We start from the raw sequence: 23,831 nt of genomic DNA, 5'->3' as shown, positions 1-23,831 counted from the left end.
GGTCTTGTCGTTTTGTGGCTAGTTGATGTTCATGTATCCTGGTGGCTAGCTTTCTGCCTGTTTGTCCAATGTAGTGTTTGCCACAGTTCTTGCAAGGTATTTTGTAGATGATGTTCGTTTTGTTTGTTGTCTGCATAGGGTCTTTGAAGTTCATTAGCTGCTGTTTCAGTGTGTTGGTGGGTTTGTGGGCTACCCTGATGCCAAGAGGTCCGAGTAGTCTGGCAGTCATTTCAGAAGTGTCTTTGATGTAGGCGAGCGTGGTTATGGTTTCTGAGCCCATTTTGTCTGTTTGTTTGGGTTTCTTGCTGAGGAATCGGCAGACTGTGTTCATAGGGTACCCATTCTTTATGAATACGCTGTATAGGTGATTTTCTTCTGCTCTGCGTAGTTCCTCTGTGCTGCAGTGTGCAGTGGCTCGTTGGAATAATGTTCTAATGCAGGTTCGCTTGTGGGTGTTGGGATGGTTGCTCCTGTAGTTCAGTATTTGGTCCGTATGTGTTGTTTTCCTGTAGACGCTGGTTTGAAGTTCCCCATTGGCTGTTCGCTCTACTGTGACATCTAGGAATGGCAGTTTGATTTGGAGCCAATTTACCATCCCCTGAGAAAGAACAGGAAATGACATCACCAACCCAAGGAAACCTAACCAGATAAATAGAAAGCGGGACATAACACCAGCGCTTTGTCGAAGGCTCACTGATCATGTTACCTAGAATGGTGACGAAATGTCTGAAAACTAACCTTCCAGCTATTTTGTCACTGTTGAGTTGAAAATAGCATTTGTCATCAGGATAGCCGTAGAGCTAAGTATGGGCCAAATGGCCTGTTTCCACACTAGAGGGATTCTATGATGTGTAATCTCAGTTTCTGATGAAGGGTCTAGGCCTGAAACGTCAGCTTTTGTGCTCCTAAGATGCTGCTTGGCCTGATGTATTCATCCAGCCCCACACTTTGTTCTCTCAGAAGCTGAGCCAGCTTGATTATGGGAAAACTGCAGCGACAGTGGGCAGTTACACAACTTGCCTTATCGAGGATCAGTTTCCTAAGGGATTGGACATGAAAGCTCGTGGTGGGGGTGGGCGGCGGCATGGGAAGGTCGTGATGGTGGGGTAGAAACAGACTGGGAGCACAGGATGCATTTAAGAATCTTCTGAAAGTGAAGTGAGAGTTATAAGCAAACAACACAGCTTTGCAAAACATCTTCTAAACATAAGGAGAGCAGAGACAACAAAACAGCAACAACAAATTGGTGAAATGTTCAGAGAGAAGTGTGCCAATTCACTTTACTGACTGCATTGTGCAACAATATATTTAAAAGAACAAAACTGACAGTTGCTTATTAAAGCCAGAAAATGGGGCAACAAATTAACACATACATTCAGTTTCAAAGCAAGCGTGGGTTGCTCACCAAACCTGCTTATTCAATTCAGCTAAAACCCTGCCTCCCACAAAACAATCCAGGCCCTCAGGTTAACAATGCAAGGCCCATCTTCTGCACTGCGATCAGGCAGGCTCTTCAAACCGTACTTTTTTTTAAACACGCTACTGGAACCCACGCCATCAAATGCCTCTCTCATGCAATGTTTTCAGTCTATTATCTATAATCATCCCAACCTCTTTACAACCTCTACCGTTTTTCGTTAACAAAAGTAAAATAACTCCACGAAAACTGGTATCCCTTTACTGAGTCAGCCTTCATTTATACAGACATAGCACATGACACTGACCCAGCAGGCTCAGAGCCAGCTCCGAGAGTGAGCAGAGCCCCTAACACTCCTGTTTATATCTGTCAGCCGGAGCTCCCGAATTCGACCAGATTACCAGCCCCAATCTGAGAACTCATTCTATGGAGGTTCATCTGGCTGGCCTCATTCCCATCAGTACAAAAAAAAACTTAAATTTACAAAGAAACTGAGTTGCATGGTTTGTGTCAATCATGGTTCAGGAGCACTTTTGCCTCAGATACTCAAGATTCATGTCCTGTTCCAAGGGGGAGAATTTACTGCCTTCACCCCAAAGCAGGTTTGATGGAAAATTTAATGAGGTTGTGGAGGAGGGAGCGTGGAAATGGAACGTCTTTTGAGCAGGCACGGAGTGCTTGACAGAGACCCAGTGTCCGGAAGGGGACAGCCCACTGAGAGCCACCTCACTGCTCATGAAGCTAGTACCTCTCCCCCAAGACCCACGTTCTGCCATTGGTCACTCACACCTGTCTTAATGGTCAACACATCCTGGGCCTTGGGTGGGTGTAATACCAGTAGCTGCCACCTTCCCCTCAATGGCGCTGCCAAGCAGTGGGGAACCACCAGCTTTTGATTGCCGACAGCCCAGCCTTACACCTCCTTTCACAGCTCAGTTTATTTTTCCCCAAATCCACACCCGTATATACAGCAATTAATCCCGTCCACGACATCAGGGTGTACTTGTTAACACAAAGGAAGCAAAAGGAACCAATTCTATCTAGTTGTCCAATTGCCTTGCCTTGCGGAAGATTTTACATGTGTAGTTACACAGATAATTTTTAACTGAAAAAGTTAAAATCAAAATCAATATGGCAAAACTTAGGTGGAACTTTCTCAATTTGTCCCAAGGTGGAAAATCTACCTCAGACCAGGCATGACCTCTCAGGATGTGGCAGGTCTACCCATGAAAAGAAGTCTCTTTAACTAAACACAACCCTTGCAGGGCATTCCATTCAACTAACAAATCCATTGGAATTCCTCACATCCTATCAATCCAGCTTCCTTTCTAAAAAAGGGAGGGCGTGGATCAACTGCCATCTCAGTCTTAACTAAATGACTGAAATAAAAGGCACTTTAACATTTATCATCTAAAGTCTGCATAGATCATACACATAGCCTCTGGTCCAGGTTTAGTAGTTTTCTCATTTCAGTCTTATGTATTTTAAGAAAAACTACTTTAATTGACCATTCTTTATTGCTGATTGCACCATGCTTTAGAGTTTAGTTCCTTCCTGGTCTTCTCTTTGGAAAGCATGCTGACACACACGTCTTTTTTCGGTGTGGGTTTAAAATGTAACAAAATGCGTTGACAGGATTGGCCAATCTTTTAATCTGCACACCTTGTTTGAACATGTAAATCAAATGTCTTTCTCTCGCATGATATTTTCAGCCTGCTATGAACGACTCCTCCCAAATCTTTTACCACCTCTTCCACGGGAGACCCATTCATAAAATGAGATCCCTTCATGTTACAGACATTTACTTTTGCCAGCGAGGTCATGCATTATCCAAGTTTTACCACCACAAAATCCGTCTGCCAAAAGAACACAAAACCTCTGCATAAACCTCTAACAAACTACTTAAGAGGACCAATAACTTTCATAGAATGGTGACAGCACAGAAGGAACATATTTGGCTAATCAAGTCTCTAACTAAGTCCCTACAACAGCATCTCAGCTAGAACCACCCCTGGCTATTTAACCCTCACAGTTGTCTTTCTTCAGAAATATGCAATAAAATTGTGCTTACTGGATTTAAAAAAGAAACTAGCAGAGCGAATGTACAAATAATCTGATTGAACACAATTTTCAGGTTGACACTTTGCCATGCAATATAGTTGGAATGCATTAAACCATTTTTTAAAAAGAAGACAAAGAAGACAAAGCTCAGTCAAAGATGCCGTGGCTCCAAAAGGAGATGGTGAAAAAGAAAAGCTGAAGGAGGAAATTCCAGAGTTCAGCGCCAGGATATCTAAAGGCATAGGCACCAACGATGGGGCGAAGGAAGGGGAAACATGTACAAGCCAGTGAGAGAAGCATAGTGTTTGCTAAGACTAGAGGAAGTTACAGGCTTTGCGCAAGGTGAGCCCATTGAGGAATTCGAACATGTATGTAATAAACCTATTGTAGACCAGAAACCACTGTAGGTTAAATGAATAGAAAGGGGAAATAAGCAAATTGAACTATCCACTCCAACATGGTGGGAGGTGACGTAGAGGTGATTCTGACTCAGCTGTAAGAAACAGTTGTGCTTGGCTCTGTCTCAAAACAGTGAAACAGAGAGATCCAGAGTTCTGTAAAATCACACATCTCTCACTAGGTTTCTTGCTCTGCCACCTTCACTAATGGCCAAAAGTAAAATAATGGCCAAATATTCAATTTTTTTTAAAAATAAGTGAACCAAGTTGCACAGGGATGATTGGAAACTCCACGCTGACTACAGCTATCCATGCAAAGAACTAGACAATGCAACATTTCAGTTTTCTTCTCCTTAGCTGTTAATCATTTCTCAGACTGTCTCTGTACCACATCTGCGCAACCAGCAAAAGACAGACCTGAAGTTCTGAAGTGTCCTTCATGACTTCAGGATGTGGGCCAATAAAGTGAAGCATTGTTCCCGTTGGGACATGGGGAGCATGTTAGCTAAATTGTGCACAACAAGCTCGTACAAACACCTAGAAATAATACCCAGACAATCTGATTTAAGGTAATGTGTTGGGCGGTAAACGTTGAAGTCACCAGGGATAATTCCCTGACTCTGTTCAAAGTAACGTGTAGAATCTTTCAAGTCCACTGATGAGGCCGAAAAGTTAGGCTGTAATTGTGACAAGGCCACCTGCTAAGGTCACACCTTATACATTTGTGCAACATTGCAGTGTGGCTTTTAAATTTGTGTCCAGCAGTGATACGTTGCATATTAGAAATAATACGTAAATAAGGGCCAATGCAATGAAAGGAAACTCGCGAGGAGCCGTTGAGTGAGTAGCTTTCAAAAGTGGTGACCATGTTTCGATTTGGTCTTGATCCTTTTCCCTGTGTTTTCACAGACTTTATTTATTTCACTGTCAGCGCTGATCTCACTTAAGTGGCTGCCCTTTCAGCCCTGCATAAACTCAATCTCAGCACTTTCCTTTTAATTTTCTGGCAAAAGGTTATTTTTAAATCATGCTGAAATCAGTCAGACTATACTTAGCAGCAAATCATCGGCATTAAAGTCTTAACTTCTCAGAGATAATCACCTTAAGATACAGCGAAGGCAACTTATGGTTGAACTGTTTAAAAGTGCATCAACTTTTTGAAAGGGCATCAAGAATTTGCAGTTTGTACATGTCAGGCTGAAGCCTGTCTAATGCTAATGGTGTGTGATCACAGGTTGAACATACTGCACAAATGTATGGAGTAAAGTGGCCATTTGTAATGCAGGTCCTCTTAGCTCCTGCGCTGGGAATAAACACTGTTTTGGGATGGTCTCAGTTGGTGAATGACATTACGTACGATCAGTTTCGTCCTACTCCTTCCTTTCTTTTCCCAACTGTGGAACAGGCCTATTTCATCCACCCCAACCTCAAGTTCACCTGGGCCATCTCCAACACATCCCTCACCTTCCTGGACCTCTCAGTCTCCATCTCAGGTAACCAGCTAGAAATTGATGTCCATTTCAAGCCCACCGACTCCCACAGCTACCTAGAATACACCTCCTCCCACCCACCCTCCTGCAAAAATTCCATCCCCTATTCCCAATTCCTCTGCCTCCACTGCATCTGCTCCCAGGATGAGGCATTCCACTCCTGCACATCCCAGATGTCCACGTTCTTCAAGGGCCGAAACTATCCCCCCACATTGGTCGAGTACGCCCTTGACCGCATCACCCGCATTTCCTGCACCACATCCCACACACCCCGCCCCCGCCACAACCGCCCCAAGAGGTTCCTCCTCGTTCTTACATACCACCCCACCAACCTCCAGATACAACGCATCATCCTCCGACACTTCTGCCATCTACAATCCGACCCCACCACCCAAGACATTTTTCCATCCCCACCCTTGTCTGCCTTCCGGAGAGACCACTCTCTCCGCGACTCCCTCGTCCGCTCCACACTCCCCTCCAACCCCACCACACCCGGCACCTTCCCCTGCGACTGCAGGAAGTGCTACACTTGCCCCCACACCTCCTCCCTCACCCCTATCCCAGGCCCCAAGATGACTTTCCATATTAAGCAGATGTTCACCTGCACATCTGCCAATGTGGTATACTGCATCCACTGTACCCGTTGTGGCTTCCTCTACATTGGGGAAACCAAACCAAGCAGAGGCTTGGGGACCGCTTTGCAGAACACCTCCGCTCGGTTCACAATAAACAACTGCAACTCCCAGTTGCGAACCATTTCAACTCCCCCTCCCATTCTTTAGATGACATGTCCATCATGGGCCTCCTGCAGTGCCACAATGATGCCACCCAAAGGTTGCAGGAACAGCAACTCATATTCCACTTGGGAACCCTGCAGCCCAATGGTATCAATGTGGACTTCACAAGCTTCAAAGTCTCCCCTTCCCCCAATGCAACGCAAAACCAGCCCAGCTCATCCCCTGCCCCCACTGCATCCCAAAACCAGCCCAGCCTGTCCCCGCCTCCCTAACCTGTTCTTCCTCTCACCTATCCCTTCCTCCCACCTCTAGCTGCATCTCCATTTCCTACCTACTAACTGCATCCCGCCTCCTTGACCCGTCCATCTTCCCTGGACTGACCTATCCCCTCCCTACATCCCCACCTATACTCTCCTCTCCACCTATCTTCTTTTCTCTCCATCTTCAGTCTGCCTCCCCCTCTCTCCCTATTTATTCCAGTTCCCTCACCCCATCCCCCTCTCTGATGAAGGGTCTAGGCCCGAAATGTCAGCTTTTGTGCTCCTGAGATGTTGCTTGGCCTGCTGTGTTCATCCAGCTCCACACTTTGTTATCTGTGGAACAGGCCTGTTATTTTCCACAATGAATCTACAGGCTTCAAGAATTCAGATAAATGCCCATTGTTAACATTCTCTGCAAATGGTAAAATAATCAGCTGTTAGCCAGAATTGAAGGAGTCAGGCAAGATTAACAGGTCAGAGTTGAGGGGTCCTGTTGTCTCGATCACTGTCATACTACCAGAAAGAAATCCACAAAAGACATTATCTCCCTTTCTCACTCACCAAAAACCCCCATGCAAGGTCAAAACAAAGCATCGCTTCCGGGAGTCAGCTTTGACACCAATTAGTAGCACAGAGGTAAAAGCAGAACATGCTGGAGAAACTCAGCAAATCTGAAGGCATCTATGGAGAGAGATAGAAAGATGTTTTGAGTCCAGTAGTGGTACTGAAAAACAGCCATGTTGAATGGAATCTCTCTCTCTCTCTCTCTCTCTCTCTCGATGCTGCCAGATCCTCTGGATTTCTCCAACACTCTGTTCTTCAGAGCTGTGATTAGACTTAAAACATTAACACTTTCTCTCTCCATAGATGCTGTCAGATCTGCTGTGGTTGCTCCAATATTTTCTGTTTTTATTTCATATTTCCAACGATCACAGCATTTTGCGATTTTTAAAAAAATAGTAGCATCTCCCTACCCCCCTCCCTACCCTCTCTCCAACTATCTTCTTTTCTCTCCATCTTCGGTCCGCCTCCCCCTCTCTCCCTATTTATTCCAGTTCCCTCTCCCCATCCCCCTCTCTGATGAAGGGTCTAGGCCCGAAACGTCAGCTTTTGTGCTCCTGAGATGCTGCTTGGCCTGCTGTGTTCATCCAGCCTCACATTTTATTATCTTGGAATTCTCCAGCATCTGCAGTTCCCATTATCTCAGCATAGAGAGATGTGTTTCAGCTTGAAGCAACCAGCTTTCATAATTGCAAGTTGGCACTGCATAACAATGCCAAAAGGTTGAGTGTGGTGGATAGGAAGGAGGTAAAGTGCAAGGATTAATTGATTCACACAAGCCTCTATTTTGAAATCATACACTTCTCTCCAAATAGAACCAATGTATGATGTCATGGAAACTGACAGAACTCACTGCAATTTGGAAAGGGAAGAGAGTTTGGCTGTAGCCACCAAAGCAAAAATTTCTGAACTGATCCAGAGCACTGAAGGTTTATTTCTCAAGAAACAGGCAAAAAAAGAGATCTGATTACATGCCATTAATATATCACATTTGAGAGAACTTGCTGCATGAAATTGCGGCATTTCCTAAACAACAGAGGGACTAAACTTCAAAAGTACATCACTTGCAGTAAAGCACTTGTCCTGAGGTGAGGTGCATTTTATTTTTAAAAAAACGTTTTCTCCTGCCAACATAATCTCAAGAAATGTGTAACATTTGTGAGAGTTCATTACCAAACATTTTCTCTTGAAAATTTACAAATGTTAATTAATGTTCAGAAATAAAAATAGAAATGACTGGAAAAGCACAGCAGGTCTGGCAGCATCTGTGGAGAGAAATCAGAGTTAACATTTCAGGTCCGGTGACCCTTCCTTAGAACTTGAATAAATAATGTTCAACTTGTCTCCATACAGCATTTCCTCTTTCGGGTGCCAGGATATGACTGTAAAAGTACAGTTGCCAGAATCCGACAGAGAGAGCGACAGAGAGAGCGACAGAGAGAGCGACAGAGAGAGCGACAGAGAGAGCGACAGAGAGAGCGACAGAGAGAGCGACAGAGAGAGCGACAGAGAGAGCGACAGAGAGAGCGACAGAGAGAGCGACGACTAGTGGTCGTATAACCTGAAGGTCACCACGTCTCAGGGGAGGGGAGAGGTTGAGGAGGAGACTCTCTCATGGTAACCTCAGCCAATGGGGGAATTGAACCCATGCTGTTGGCATTACTCTGCATTGCAAAGCAGCCATCCAGTCAACTGAGCTAAACAAACTATTCACTGTATATATGCCACTTCAGGCATACAGCCCAAAGGCGAACCATTTCAAATTGGAAATTAAAAACGTGCAATAGAAATATACTTTTTGCCACACTCCATCTTCCACTCTGGGGTCGCTCAACATAATTTCAATACTGTTGACAGTTGTAATGTACGTTCAATGTTAGGCTTCCAGCCCAAGAGGTCTGAAAGATTCCCATCCCTAGGAATTCAAAGGCTGAAAAACTTTAGGCAGCATCCTTTTCCAATGTGTCTCTGCACCCCCAAACATTTCTGCATCCCTCAGGAGACTGTCCTGGAACTTGGAAGGTGCCAGTCTGCAATAGTCGGTCAAGGACAAATCTTTCTCCTGGAAGACCGGTAAGTTTCACACAGATCGTCTTTCTTTGAGTTTAAGTTATCCTTCATCAGCGGATAAAGTTGGTCTCAGTGTGGACAACCCATGGGAGTACAGAGCCCCGAGTCACATAGCTGCTCAGGATAAATCACTGAATCCCTACAGTGTGGAAACAGGCCCTTCGACCCGACAAGTCCACACTGACCCTCAGAGCATTCCACCCAGGCCCATCCCCCTTTCACCCACCTAATCTACACATCCTTGACCGCTACAGGCAATTTAGCATGGCCAATCCACCCAACCTGCACGTCTTTGGACTGTGGGAGGAAACCCACGCAGACAAGGGAAGAATGTGTAGAGTTTGCACAGACAGTCGCCAGAGGGTGGAATCAAACCCAGGTCCTTGACGCTGTGAGGCAGAAGTGCTAACCACTGAGCCACAGAAACAGCTCCAGACCTCAAAGGTATATTCCGCAAGGAGGTGTACAAGAAATTTTATAAATTCTAGGTTAAGCAGTACCATAAAATGATATGCACACCGCATTAATATCACGGGCAAGATGACAAACAAGTGCCACTGCGTGTAAAATAGCAAAAGTACTTTCTGAGGAAGGAAAAAGTGGAGATAAACAATATAATGGCAAATTTAGTGGCAAATGTAGCAACTGCCACTTACATAGACACAGCTGTGTTGAGTTGATGGTTTGTTGATATAATCTACAGCCTAGCAATACAAGCACCTGGAGACCAATTTATGCAAGAATGCTTCTTTGGAAAAGGTTTGGTTCTGCCAGGTAACCTGACACCTACTTACACTGAGAAGCCACGCAGTGCAGAATAGGCAGCCAGCAAATGGAGGAAGTTGTCAAAATATTGTCACTGCTCTGCTGGCAAAAGGAGTTCTGGGTTCATACATGAAGATCACAGCATCTCACAAGGCACTGTTTTCCCAAACATTTTCTCCGTGTGACCTAATTTTAAGGTTTAAACATTGTTGTGAGCCCTCAGTGTGAAATGAAAGAGTTGGTATGGGGGGTGGGGGGAGAAGTGCGGCATGGATAGGGGTCCAGAGGAATACAGCTGTTATAAAACTTACTTGAGGCTGCATATTGGCCCAGAGTCGAGAACCCCAAGATTTTGTTTCACAACCCAGCCTGGGCTCCAAACTCTCCACTTCTGGAAACAGGAACAGGAGTAGACCTTTCAGCCCATCTCGCATGTTCCACCACTCAGTAAGATCATGTGGCTGGACTACATATACCCACTTCTGGCTCATTTCTCTTAATATTTGCTTAACAAAAAAATTTAACCCCAGAGTAAGGCTTAAAATAACAAGGGCATTCTTTTAATCATGTCTCAATGTGTAGAAGTGTCAACGCCTCCCAACAAAGGCTTGAAATCACTTGCAGCATATATAATTGCTGGCACTTTAACATACGTCAAAAAGTGGGCATTCCATTCTGTCAGATCGATCCAAACTGACAATTATGTCATGAAACCTGTTGACGAGGGTGGAGTTGTTTGTTTGGTGAAGAAGCATCTTTCTATTGGAACTGAACACCACTTCCACGTTCCACCTGCTTTACTTGGTTCCTATTGTTTGCCTTCATCATCCAGTCTCTGTCATCCTCCACCTGGCTAAACTCATTCTCACGTGGAACAACCTCGCCTTTGACCTTTCTCACTTCTACCTGGTGTTCTTGTGGGAAGCTGTATAGGTCAGAGCTACCAGTGCTTTCTCAGAAGGGAAATGAGAAAACTTTCTTGCTTCACCACTCAGGTCAGATCCTCCAACTCGAGGCACAAGTCAGGAGAGGGGTGGAATATTCTCCTCTGACCTGGTTGAGTGCAAGAATATTCGAGAACATCCAGGACAAAACAAGACTACTTGCCTAGTGCATTATTTACCACTTTCAACGTTCACTCACTCAAGTATAATAATGGCAGGGGTGTACCACCTATAAATGCACTTGCAGCAATTCACCAAAGCTCTGTCACCAGCACTTTCCCATCCTATGACTTGTACCATCTGGAAGGACCAGAGCAGCAGATGCATGGGAACACCAACATGGTCCCATTCAAACTCCACACCATCCTGATTTGCTATTCCATGAATATTGTGGGATCAAAACACCAGTTCCCTTCCTAATAACACAATGGCGGGGGGGGGGGGGGGGGGGGGGAGCGGTTACCTACATCATGTCAATTACAATGGTTCAGGGAAGTGGCTCACTAACACCCAGTCACACACAATAAAGAAACAGCAACAAATACTTACCTCACCCACATCCTGCACAAACATTAAGCATATATTTTTTTCCAGCACATTAATGGCTATATCTATGTTGTTTTCTGTTTTCACCCCAAACTGGAAAATGTAATGAGATTTGTTGCTGTACTCTGGCCCCTAGGGTGTGCTTGTGACCTTCTGGCTTAAAGGCAAACATTCTACTCAAGACCAGGATCTTCTATTAAAGAGACAACTTGAAATATTAACCCTGGTTCTCTCCCACAGATGCTGCCTGACTTTTGAGTATTTGCAGCACTTCATACTTTTGTTCACACTGCCTATAAATGTGTGGGGTCAGCTAGCTCAATTGGTTGGATGACTAGTTGGTGATGCAGATTGGCACCAAAAACATGGATTCAATTCTTGCACTGTCTGAAAGACTTACTTTCTCAACCTCACCCACTGTTTGAACAGCAGGGACCCTTGGGTTAAGGCAACAACAGTCATGTCTCTCAAATGAGATAGAGAGAGAGAGAGATAGCAGCCCTACGGCCTGGTAGACAATGATAACCTTACAGTGAGCCACAGCAGACATACACTCCTCAAATAAAGACAAGCTGTTTGTCAGTGGTATTGGCTGAGGGTGGAATTCTGTCCAAGATAGTGGAGAACGGCTAAGGAGTGCCAGGAGATCTGTAATGTACTTTTGAATCACCAGACATGGCCAACACACTCAAAAGAAGAACACTCTCAATTTCTAAAATTGCAACATATTTTTCCCTGGTTTTGTTGGGCTACGAGTGTCTTCTTCCTGTTTCTGTAGAGTATTAATAGACATTTTCTGCAATGTTAGCAAGGTTTATTATGTGGGCATTTGCAGGTCTCTTTCAATTGACGGTTCAGTATTCCTGGGAGAGTTGCCTCAGTATTTTCAGGTGATCTCTGGGAAAGAAAATATTGAAAACCATTGGCTTAGATTAAGTATTGAAGCATCATCTCATACCCAAATCTTTTTGTCACCCACAAAGAAAACTGGCGTGAACTCAAAAAGAAGTTTGTTCCCACAACATTAGGTAAAATGGGAGTAAATCCTGTTTGCTGATTGGGAGACTGCATGAACACAGCCCTAGGGGAAATGTAAAGAGTGGGTTTATAGTGCAGAATCATTTTTAAATGTGGGACAGGACACTGGCCAGCAGTCATACTTGCTATATTAAAAGTAAACATACAAGGATTACTTCAGTGCTTAATGGCGAGTTGAATGAATGTGCAATTGTCTGACTTATGCAGCCTCTTCAATGACCCGATCTGTCAAAATTTCCACTCACCCTTGCAAGCTTGTGGTGAGGGTCGGAAAATACTGACTTGCCTCCTGTGGTTTAGTTTTGGTCTGTTCTTTCATCCCCGGACCAACTTGCGACATTGACCGTCTCACTAAGAAAACAGTCAGCAAGAGCTTCCCCTATGCTAACACAACATCATCCACAAAAAAATCCAGATGATGCAAAGCATTCTGTATATGTTCAGTTAAAACAAGCATCCCTCGTCTTTTCAAAAACACTACACATGGTGGGAGAGAGAAACATTCAGTTGATTAGAACATGCTTCGGAATAATTCCAAAAGCAAGGGTTCAATTCCCATCCCACCCAAGGTAGGCTTAAGACCTGCCTCCTTTCTCTGCCCTTGAGGGTGGAAGGCAATGGCAAATCACCAGAAATTAGAAACTGCCAAGAGAAACAGTTCAGGATTAAACGTTAACAGACAAAGCACTGAGGACCTGGCTTCAAGCAGAATTCATGTGATGAATTAGAATTAGATTTTGTTGCCATGTGGACTCAAGTACAGAAATACATGAAAACAGTGATAAGTTACAATGTCAAAATTCCCGGCACCACATTAGATACAAATCTACCTGGACACAAAACCTTAAGGTGCGAAATAGAAAAAGAAAAGAAACAAAGTTAAAAGTTAAACATTACAGTCCTTCGTAAGATAAGGCGGAATATATTGACAATACGTTTTCCACAAGCATCCACTCCCTCTACCACTGACGCTCACTGGCAGCAGGATTAGCTACAGAAATTCACCAAAGATCCTCAGGCAGCATCTTCCAAACCCACGACTATCTCCATCAAGGAGGGCAAGGGCAGCAGATATAGGGGAACACCACCCCCTTCAAGTCCCCCTCCACCTTTCTAATTTGGAATCATCTTGCCTCTCCTTCAGTATCACTGGCTCAAAATCACTGGAATTTCCCAATAGTATTGTGAGTCTACCAACTGCACAAGGATGGCAACAGTTTGAAAAGGCAGCTCATTGGCACCTTTTCAAGGCCAACTGGTGACAGGCAATAAATGCTGCCCCAGCCAGCGACACACACAGCCCATGGACGAATAAGCAAAACGACTCTCCCCATCAATGGCATGCACTTCCTGTATTTATGTGTTAAGCTTATTTCTTGTCTCACACAGAAATATAGGACTAAATGTAAGTCATTTGGACCCACAAACCTACCTGACTGATCCATATTTTAATTCCATTCATGTCCTTACTTCCTTCGAATTCTGTTTGGTAGAATTTCTAAATTTTGACATTTTTGATTGCCCCATCTATCTTCTATAATTTTTCAGGAGAGGTTGGCCCAGATCCCACTACTCTGCAAGGACAGAGATGCTTCCTGATGTTACCTGAACAAAACCTTAAAAAGGTATCATTACCAGGGCTGCATTATAGCAAAATCTGTTGGCCACCAAGTATCATTGTAAAGGTCATGCACTCCTGAAAAACAGATGAAGCATTTGGAAGGGTTGATCATATTTCACTAAATAGACTCTGAAAGAATGAGGTAATTCCAGAGTATAGATGCAGGCCTGGCAGCATCTGTGAAGGAAAAATCAAAGTTAACACATCGGGTCTGGTGACCCTTCCTCAAAAATGTTAACTCTGATTTTTCCTTCACAGGTGCTGCCAGACCTGCTGAGCTCTTCCAACAACTTTGTTTTTGCTCCTGATTTACAGCATCCGCAGTTCTTTCGGTCTTTATGCCAGAGTGTAGGCTCGCAGCGTTGTGAGGAGAGGAGAGCTGAAAGAACGAGGAATCAACAAGAGGGCACAGGTACAGAGCTTGTGAAACATTCTTCATACAAGAATGATGCATGCAAAATGCCAGGGTGAGGTTTTGATTCACTTTGATTGGAAGCTCACAGAGGAGACCTGGCTGGGTTTTTTTTTCCCTCTGCTTCTCGATGCACATGCAGAGACACCAAGGTCACACACAATAGTCGATTGCATCCCCAGCTGAGGCCAGTACTGCCCAGGTCAAACCTGGAACTTGCCTGATCTTTGTGTTTCACAAAAACACTGCTCAGTCCATTGACTGCGTACAGACCAAAACTAAAGCTAAAAGATTATTTCAATGAGATACTTGCTTAAGAGAAATAAACAGAATCGGAGGGGATTGATTTGGGACTGATTCCAACATTCTTCCATGATTTACTGGATGAACCAAAACGTATTTGCGATGGTGGCAATTTTCTTCACTGAAATACCCAAGCATCCATTCCAGGCCAGAAATCCACCTCCTCTGGAATATCAAAGGTAAAGTTGATCCACGATCAAAGCATCAAGAGGGCGTCAGATAATCAGATGGCATGAAGGGATAGGAGTAAAAGGCAGAAAACTAGCACTGGGTATTAGAACTGGTTTAGTTTTCATGGGCTGAATGGCCTCCTTCCACGCGATCACAATTTTGGGATTCTACAAGCCACCCATGACTCACATAGTATATATCCCCTGTTGTGCTCCTAAAGTTAGATAATGAACCACCTTGTCCTGGACAAAAACAGATGTCCATTAGGGTGACGTGATTGGTTGGAGTAACACAGTGGTTCCTTGCAGGGCCTCACATAAACTGATGAGCTCCCACTATTCCCATTGCTTTCTAGCCAATGTAATGATCAGCGATATTTTTCTCTCCATTAAATTCTGATTCTTGGCTTTCCTAGTTCTGCCAGAAACTACAGGGCTGTCTGACACAACTGAAGACATTAGAAGGGCTCCAAGATAATAAAATGTGAGGCTGGATGAACACAGCAGGCCAAGCAGCATCCCAGGAGCACAAAAGCTGACGTTTCGGGCCTAGACCCTTCATCAGAGAGGGGGATGGGGGGAGGGAACTGGAATAAATAGGGAGAGAGGGGGAGGCGGACCGAAGATGGAGAGCAAAGAAGATAGGTGGAGAGGGTGTAGGTGGGGAGGTAGGGAGGGGATAGGTCAGTCCAGGGAAGACGGACAGGTCAAGGAGGTGGGATGAGGTTAGTAGGTAGCTGGGGGTGCGGCTGGGGGTGGGAGGAAGGGATGGGTGAGAGGAAGAACCGGTTAGGGAGGCAGAGACAGGTTGGACTGGTTTTGGGATGCAGTGGGTGGGGGGGAAGAGCTGGGCTGGTTGTGTGGTGCAGTGGGGGGAGGGGATGAACTGGGCTGGTTTAGGGATGCAGTGGGGGAAGGGGAGATTTTGAAACTGGTGAAGTCCACATTGATACCATATGGCTGCAGGGTTCCCAGGCGGAATATGAGTTGCTGTTCCTGCAACCTTCGGGTGGCATCATTGTGGCAGTGCAGGAGGCCCATGATGGACATGTCATCAAGAGAATGGGAGGGGGAGTGGAAATGGTTTGCGACTGGGAGGTGCAGTTGTTTGTTGCGGACTGAGCGGAGGTGTTCTGCAAAGCGGTCCCCAAGCATTACAGCAACTCATATTCCGCCTGGGAACCCTGCAGCCATATGGTATCAATGTGGACTTCACCAGTTTCAAAATCTCCCCTTCCCCCACTGCATCCCTAAACCAGCCCAGTTCATCCCCTCCCCCCACTGCACCACACAACCAGCCCAGCTCTTCCCCCCCACCCACTGCATCCCAAAACCAGTCCAACCTGTCTCTGCCTCCCTAACCGGTTCTTCCTCTCACCCATCCCTTCCTCCCACCCCCAGCCGCACCCCCAGCTACCTACTAACCTCATCCCACCTCCTTGACCTGTCCGTCTTCCCTGGACTGACCTATCCCCTCCCTACCTCCCCACCTACACCCTCTCCACCTATCTTCTTTGCTCTCCATCTTCGGTCCGCCTCCCCCTCTCTCCCTATTTATTCCAGTTCCCTCCCCCCATCCCCCTCTCTGATGAAGGGTCTAGGCCCGAAACGTCAGCTTTTGTGCTCCTGGGATGCTGCTTGGCCTGCTGTGTTCATCCAGCCTCACATTTTATTATCTTGGAGTCTCCAGCATCTGCAGTTCCCATTATCTCTGACATTAGAAGGGCTTCTTTTTCTTGGTCGGCACCAGAGAGAGAACAAAGAAAAACCCTACTTTGCCATGAGAACATTTTAAAGGAGTCTGCTTCTGTTTATGTCATTACAAGGAAAGGTTTAATTTTAGTTATTTCTTTCTGAACCTGACGCTCCCACATCCCAGCAGATCAAAGGATCATAAGGAAAGAATTTCAACAGAGGGAAAAATACATCACTTCCGGAAGTTGGAATATTTTCTGACATTGTTAGAATGATGGATCGTAATGGCTGTTTTATTTTCTTCGTTTGGTGATTTAAGTATTTTTCCATTCTCATTGTTAGAGCCGGTGTTTAGAATGGGAGTAAGGGATATGTTCGGTATTTTTGCAGTGGCAGTGCACAGTGTCAGGGCCACCCAGGTTTAATTCCAACCTCAGTCAACCCTCGGTGTGGAGTTTGCACACTCTCTCAGTGTCTGCGTGGGTTTCCTCCGGGTGTCCCGATCTCCTCCCACAGTCCAAAAGAAGTACAAGTTAGGTGGATTGGCCATGCTTAAAAAAAATTGTCCACAGTGACAAGGGATGTGCAGATGAGTTGGGTTAGCCATGATAAAAACCACCAGGTAGTGTTACAGGGATGGGGTATGGTGGGATGCTCTTCAGTGAGTCAGTGCAGACTTGATGATCTGAATGGCCTCTTTCTGCATTCTAGGGCTCCAATGATCTTTATCCCATGTTGTCTCATTACTAGTCTATGAACTGGGCTGCCAGAAATCATTGCATATATTGCTCAACATTTGCATTTTGTGGGTCAATTATCTTTCAGTGTTGATCTTTCATTTTATAGGTCTATTTTTTAAACTACTAAAATTTTATGAAAAGAAAAACATTCTGTCTTCAATCATTAACAAATTTCTGCACAGGAAGATTTTGTTACTCCTACAGACTCAAAACATTTCCATTTCAATTACTAATCACAATATAAATGTGCTGTTATTTAACAACTCAATTTTAATAATCTTTTGAATACAAATACAAATTACTGTTTATTCTGATGCAGTTTTAACAGTAGTTCCCTCGAATTGGGAGTGACTTCACAGGTAGATTTCAGTGTACTGTATTACAAATCAAATTGTGACGTCATGATGAGGCTCATTTTCCAAAACTTTAAACTCAAACAGGGTCACAGAATTTTGCATTTTCAAGAAACCCGTTTGATGGAGCCCATCCACCCATCTAATCGGAATCACTCAACTAAGCATTCTTTTCCTCCCATTCCAATTTTTTAAAAGAATTAATAAATATTCAAAGACAATGGAAATAAAAACTACTTTTTTAATGCCCGATAATAGTGGGCGGCGAGGAGAACAATCTTCAAGTGCTTGAGCGCTATCCTTGAGACAGTAATCCTTGGGTATCACAATATCTTCGCACTGGATGCTAATAATGTCTAATTAGCAAATCAAAAAATTATTGCAATTAATAGATGTAAGTCAGGCCCCAGTTTCAAATCTTAAATAAATACTGGATCCATCCTGAACAGTAAGTTTCAGGAGAGATATCAAAAATGGAGAGAGGAAAAAAGAAAAACACCAAAAATGCGTTGGGAATACACACTGCAAGATGCGTGGCACAGAGTGGCACATACATGCATGGCCTCCTTTCTAAACCAGTAACTTTCATACCTTATAACGCAGACACTATAATCAGAAGACATGACTTGGAGTGACATCTGTGGAACCCATAATTTGCATTAAAATTAATATTTACATCCACTATTTAAAGATTATTGCAATCAGAATATCACAAAAGCGACAAAACATACAACTGAAAGCTCTTGCCAACCACAATTTAATAACCATGATAGGACACGACTTATTAAGGGATTCTCTCATGCACACATTTCTGAAGCCTCTCCATGCAGAGGGCCGCACTAAAGCGGAGAATAGCTGCTGCAAAGTGTCAACAGGGAACAGCCACATTAAAGGCCTGCCTGCCACAGTCAACTGAAGATGCTGGAACCTCCGTAAAACCCTTCAGACTATATGCAGCTGCAAACATCTGGCATGAAAGATCCATATACATTGTAAATATGACCAGTAACAAGTTTTTTAAAAGAAATTTTAAAAAGTAGCAGTAAAATTAGTGGTCTCATGACAGCAATAGTGACAGAGCAGGGGCCCAGGCTACTGTCTTGCCTACACAGGTCAAAGTCCCACCACTGCATGAACAGAGGTTTATAAATATTGAACATGAAGCTAATCTCTGTCACGGTGACCATGAAACTAGCATAACTTGTCATAAAAATTACCCTGGTTCACTAATGCCCTTTAGGGAAGCAAACCGGAGAGGAGGAGGTAATGTCACTAGATTAGAAATGCAGAACATTAGGCTAATGTTCTGGGTACAGGGGGGTCAAATCTCACCGAGGCAGCTGGCTAAATTTGAACTCATGTAACCACTGCTGATTCTTGGAAAAAACCCATTTGGTTCACTAATGTGCTTTAGGAAAGGAAATCTACCATCCTTATCTGATACCATCCTTATCTGATCTGACCTATACATGACTCCAGACCCACAAAGGTGACTGGCCCTTAAATGCCCTCCAGGCAATTAGTGTTATGCAATAAAATGCTGGGTCTGCCAGTGACACCCACATCCCGCGACACAATTTCTTTAAAAAACAATGTTTACCCAGTCTGACCCACGTGATTCCCACCCCAAAATGCTTGATTCTTAATTGCCCTCTGAAATGGCCTAGAGAACCCCAGGTCAAGGGTTTGGTAACAAGTGCTAGCTTTGCCCGCTATGTCCACATCCCATGAAAGAATAAAGAAATGGTATGTGGCAACTCGAAGTACTAGTTTGGAACAAACAATCTGTCTTGCACTTTATGTGATGTCAAATATGAACTGTTATATGGTGTGTTTTTACAAACATTATGAAAAATATATTTTCAGGAAAAATACTTCCTGTTGGGTCAGATAAACAGGCAAAGTACCAATTGTCCTCCCTCCTACACACATCATCCCATGGGGAAAATAGCTCCATATACACCACAATCCCTTTGAGACATTTCACAATTTCCGTACCGTTCCACAGTGAGCATGCACAAGCTGATGAGTTGTAGAGACAGGAGGCAGGTTCTGTCCTCATCCCAATATCCAAATAACCCAGCACGGTGACGACATATACATTAAATAAAAATAGGAATTCCGACTGATTTTATTTCCCCCTCAAGGATGTTGTGCCCAAGGAGTAGTGAGAAATCCCAGAGTCTAAGAGCTCACTCGGTCCCTGCTTAGCTGAAAGCTTGGGTCTGAGGGGATGTTAGGAGACATTCAGCCACACCAGCAATATTCACCTGTTTTCAGTTTTGCTTAAAATAAAAGACCCTTGCAACTTAGCAAATCTGTTGAAACCAAATGTGGCTGCTGCTTTCCTTTAGCAATTCAGCAGAATAACAGAACTCTTCCAGCTCATATAGTTTCTCTTGATCTTTAAAAACACACAAAAATTAAATGTCTTAAAAAAAGGTAAATCTGGTCCCATACAGAAGACATTGATAGTCTGTGATATGAGCCTGAGGGAAGAGAATTTCCAATTGCAGCCACATTGTGAGAACAGCCCTCACAGTCTAATGTACATACACTAGAAGGAGGCACAAAGTAAACTGTAAGCAATGGAATCTCAAGACATGAGCTGCAGAGCTTCACACCAGAGCTGAATGGCCATGAGAGCTTCTATGAAGGAAGGTCTTGGCTGACGTAGTTTCTGTTAACATTCAGCTGTGCTTCTTTCAACAGAGCCTAACATTTCAGACCAACACTGAAAGCGATGCTTTTCAAAACATATTCTACAACATGAATCGTCTACCTGGCAATTGGTTCTTGGTTTATTGCCTTAATGTTTGCAGCTTGGCTTTGAACTTGTTCATACCAGCTCTGAGCAGAGGCAAGAACAAGCTGCACTGGTCCTAACCAGTTCTTTTGAACAAAACTATCTACCTTCTAACCTTTAAAAGGTCAGACTTAGGAGTACGAAAGTATTTTATTTCCAATTATAAGTAATCCTTGAAATACAGCAATATTCCACGGATAAACAAAGGTAATAACAGAATGGTAACAGCATTGAAAGAGGCTATTCAACTCATCAAGGTTATGTTTGAACTTTGCAAGTACAGTTCGGTTCATCTGACTCCCAGCCCTTATACTCAACCATCCAAATGTTTCCTGTCCACAGCGAGCTCTCACAAGCAGCAGTAATATGCACAGCAGGTAATCTATTTGTGTGATATTGCTAGAGGAATAGGTATTGGCCAGGGCACTAAGGAAAACTACAAATTTAAAGAACTGTGGATGCTGGAAATCAGAAACCAAAACAGAAATTGACGGAAAAGCTCAACGGGAGCAGTCACATCCGTGGAGAGAAATCAGAGTTTAACGTTTCGGATCCAGTGACCATTCTTTAGAACCTACTGGCTTTTTCCAACAATTTCTGTTGTTGGCACTAAACAGAACTGCCTACATCTATTGTCCCGTTGCTTATTCAATCCCCTTCAAAAGCTCTGATTGCATTGGTCTCCATCACCTTTTCAGGGATCACAATCCAGATACAACAAACCTCGTGGAATAAAAAGGTTTACCATCCCAATTTGGCTTTGATTCTTTTGCCTTTCATTGGTTGTTAAGTCTTCTGCCAATAATGGCCATTATCTTGACACCATCATGACTGTGAACACTTCTAACAAATCTCCTCTTGATCTTCCCTTCTCAAGAGGAAGCTGGTCCAGTTTCTCCAATCTATCCCTGTAATATCCTCTTATACATCTTTTCTACAGTCTCGCCAAAAGGTTCATATTCTTCTTAAAATATGGTGCCCAGAATTGGAAGCACTATTGTTTGGTAGAGGCATAGAAATGTACAGCACAGATACAGAGCCTACGGTCCAAATCATCCATGCTGACTAGATATTCCAGATTAATCTAGTCCCATTTGCCAACAGTTGGCCCATATCCATCTAAACTCTTCTTATTCATATAACTATCTAGATGCCTTTTAAATATTGTAATGGTGCCAGCCTCCACCACTTCCACTGGCAGCTCATTCCACACATGCACCACCCTCTGCATGAAAATGTTGTCCCTTATAAATCTTTGCCCCCTCACCTGAAACCTGTGCCCTCCAGTTTTGGACTCCGCTACCCTGGGGAAAAGACTTTAGCTATTCAGCTATCCACGCCCTTCATGATTTTACAAACTCTATAAGGTCACCCTCAGCCTCTGATGCTCCAGGGAAAATAGCCCCAGCCTGTTCAGCGTCTCCCTGTGGCTCAAACCCTCCAACCCTGGAAAATGTCCTTTTGGGCAACAACTCAACTGTCCTTACCTGGGTCTGGCCTACATGTGACTCCAGGCCCATAGGAACATAGATGACTCTTAACAAGCCTTTGAAAGGACAACTAGGGACGCACAACAAATGCTGGGCTAACTGGGACTGAAGGAAATTGAGGCTAATCCAGTATTTTATAAATGATTCATCCCATTCAATGTGAGGTGAAGCTGATAATTCCATTCAATAACTTGTTTAAATGAAAGCAGTAGGGCAGAACTACACCTTAACACCCTGAAGGTGCTGGGTATGCTTACACAGGCTGTTTGAGCTGCGCAATTTGTCACATCCCCTTCAAAAGATTCATATTGTCTTATAACATGTGCTTGAAGCTCTTGTTGCAGAGTGGTAGCATTCCTGCTTCTAGCCAAAAAACATCCAGGTTCAAGTCCCATCTGCTCCAGAGGTGCGTCATGACATGTCAAAAGAGGCGAGTTTTTTTTAAAAAATCTATAACTTTGCTAAAAATTAAAACAGGAGACCAGACCCACTCCTTAATACCCAGAAGATGGTAAATGTGATCATGTTCAAGATTCCCCTCTGATATTATCTAATATTATTATTAATATTAGCTAATATTGTCATTAAAAAAGACTTGAGCATCTTGTAACAAATTGTTAGTGCTCCTATTTCTAGACCACAAGGCTTCAATTATCACTTTAAGATTCAATGGCTACAGAACTGTCAGACGTCTAAATAGGTTGATAGATTTTTTTTCTCTAAAACACGCTCATCATTTCTGTGCCAAGTAGAATGCATTCTCAAGACTGGACCAGAATATGAGGGGAAAACAATCAACAGTTTTACACAGATACACACGCTTGCGGTTTACTGTTCAGGAGAACTGCAGGACTCTCAAGTCGATCAGTCGACACTAGACGATGTAATCAATTGGCTTTCCTGAAATCAGAAATTAAGTGATAGGCATTGCTTTCAGAGAAAGTGTCGCCACACTAGATACTTAAAAAAAGGAAAGGCTTCAAACGGGCGATGGTCATCATAAAAAGAAACTGCAAGGGAACAGGAGAGCTGGCAAGTTGCCCATCTCCTTGCTCCTTGTGAGTTTCAAGCGTCTTTTAATCACTGGGATATAGATTCACGCCAGCATCGATCCCCATACCAGCACCCCAACCAAACACACCCCTGTCCCACCCCAGCACAACCATAATCCGTTTCAAACCAGGAGCTGCGATGTTTAGCGAATGTGCTTTGCCGGGGAGAGAGAGAATGAGCAGAGCAATTACATCGAGGACGAACTGATACATTGTTTCGGGAAAGAAAACAAATCAGATTTTGATCGGGATGGTATTTTCACCTACCTGCAAGGCGCTTGATCCGTACAGCAAGTTCCGCAGACTTCTTCCTCTTCTTAGCTCGTCCGCCCTGTTTTTTTCGGTATACTAAAATAGACGTAAATCTATTCAGCTGACCTTCCTACTCAATACCACCCGCCCATCACAACGTCAGAAGCTAAAGCAACAAATTAGACGGTGGAAAAAGAGGACGTGGAATTTGTTCAGTTGTAGCCTTGATATTATCTGCATTGTAAAGTTGAAGAAGGAAGTGCGGGGACTTTATTTTGAAAGACTGAGTCATCTCAGAGGGGCTATGTAATTATTTGGGGGGGAAATTCTCAGTCCATAGTGTCAGTCGTGTTCTCTTGAGCGCGCCTCTGTTAAAAAAAAATTGTAACAAGCTTCCGTACAAAAGTTGCTACATTACAGATGAAACCTCACATCTCATCCTGCTGCGGAAGAGAAATTATTCGTACAATTGCTAGAAAATAGGAGATAAGGACCTGCGCAGTCAGAGGACGTCCCAAAGCACTTAACAGTCAATGAAGCTCTTTATCAAATTGGTGTTCTAGAGTAGAAAAATTGCGGTAGCATTTCACTCAAACTATGCCCCTTTGTATAACACTGAAACAAAACAAACAAGCTGGGGACCTTAAACA

The 23,831-nt window shown here is 43.9% G+C and overlaps 1 protein-coding gene across 7 annotated transcripts in view; it reads right to left on the bottom strand.

Moving 5' to 3' along the window:
- Positions 1 to 23,348, bottom strand: part of LOC125467516 (annexin A4-like) — a 75,608-nt gene extending 52,260 nt beyond the window's left edge. For 2 of the 7 annotated variants that reach the window (XM_059640230.1, XM_059640231.1), the window contains exons 1-2: positions 23,197 to 23,347; positions 22,710 to 22,777 (exon numbers count right to left, since the gene is read on the bottom strand). The gene's annotated coding sequence lies outside the window, so the exon portion shown is untranslated. Of the gene's footprint in view, positions 1 to 22,709; positions 22,778 to 23,196 lie in introns of all 7 variants that reach the window. The other 5 variants (XM_059640229.1, XM_059640232.1, XM_059640236.1 and 2 more) reach the window with 4 other exon arrangements.
- Between the last annotated feature and the right edge of the window lie 483 nt (positions 23,349 to 23,831).

The sequence above is a fragment of the Stegostoma tigrinum genome, chromosome 37 (assembly GCF_030684315.1).
Source record: "Stegostoma tigrinum isolate sSteTig4 chromosome 37, sSteTig4.hap1, whole genome shotgun sequence".
NCBI classification, from domain to species: Eukaryota; Metazoa; Chordata; class Chondrichthyes; order Orectolobiformes; family Stegostomatidae; genus Stegostoma; species Stegostoma tigrinum.
The sequence above is the reverse complement of the archived record's forward strand: the minus strand, read 5'-3'. Positions and strand labels throughout refer to the sequence as shown.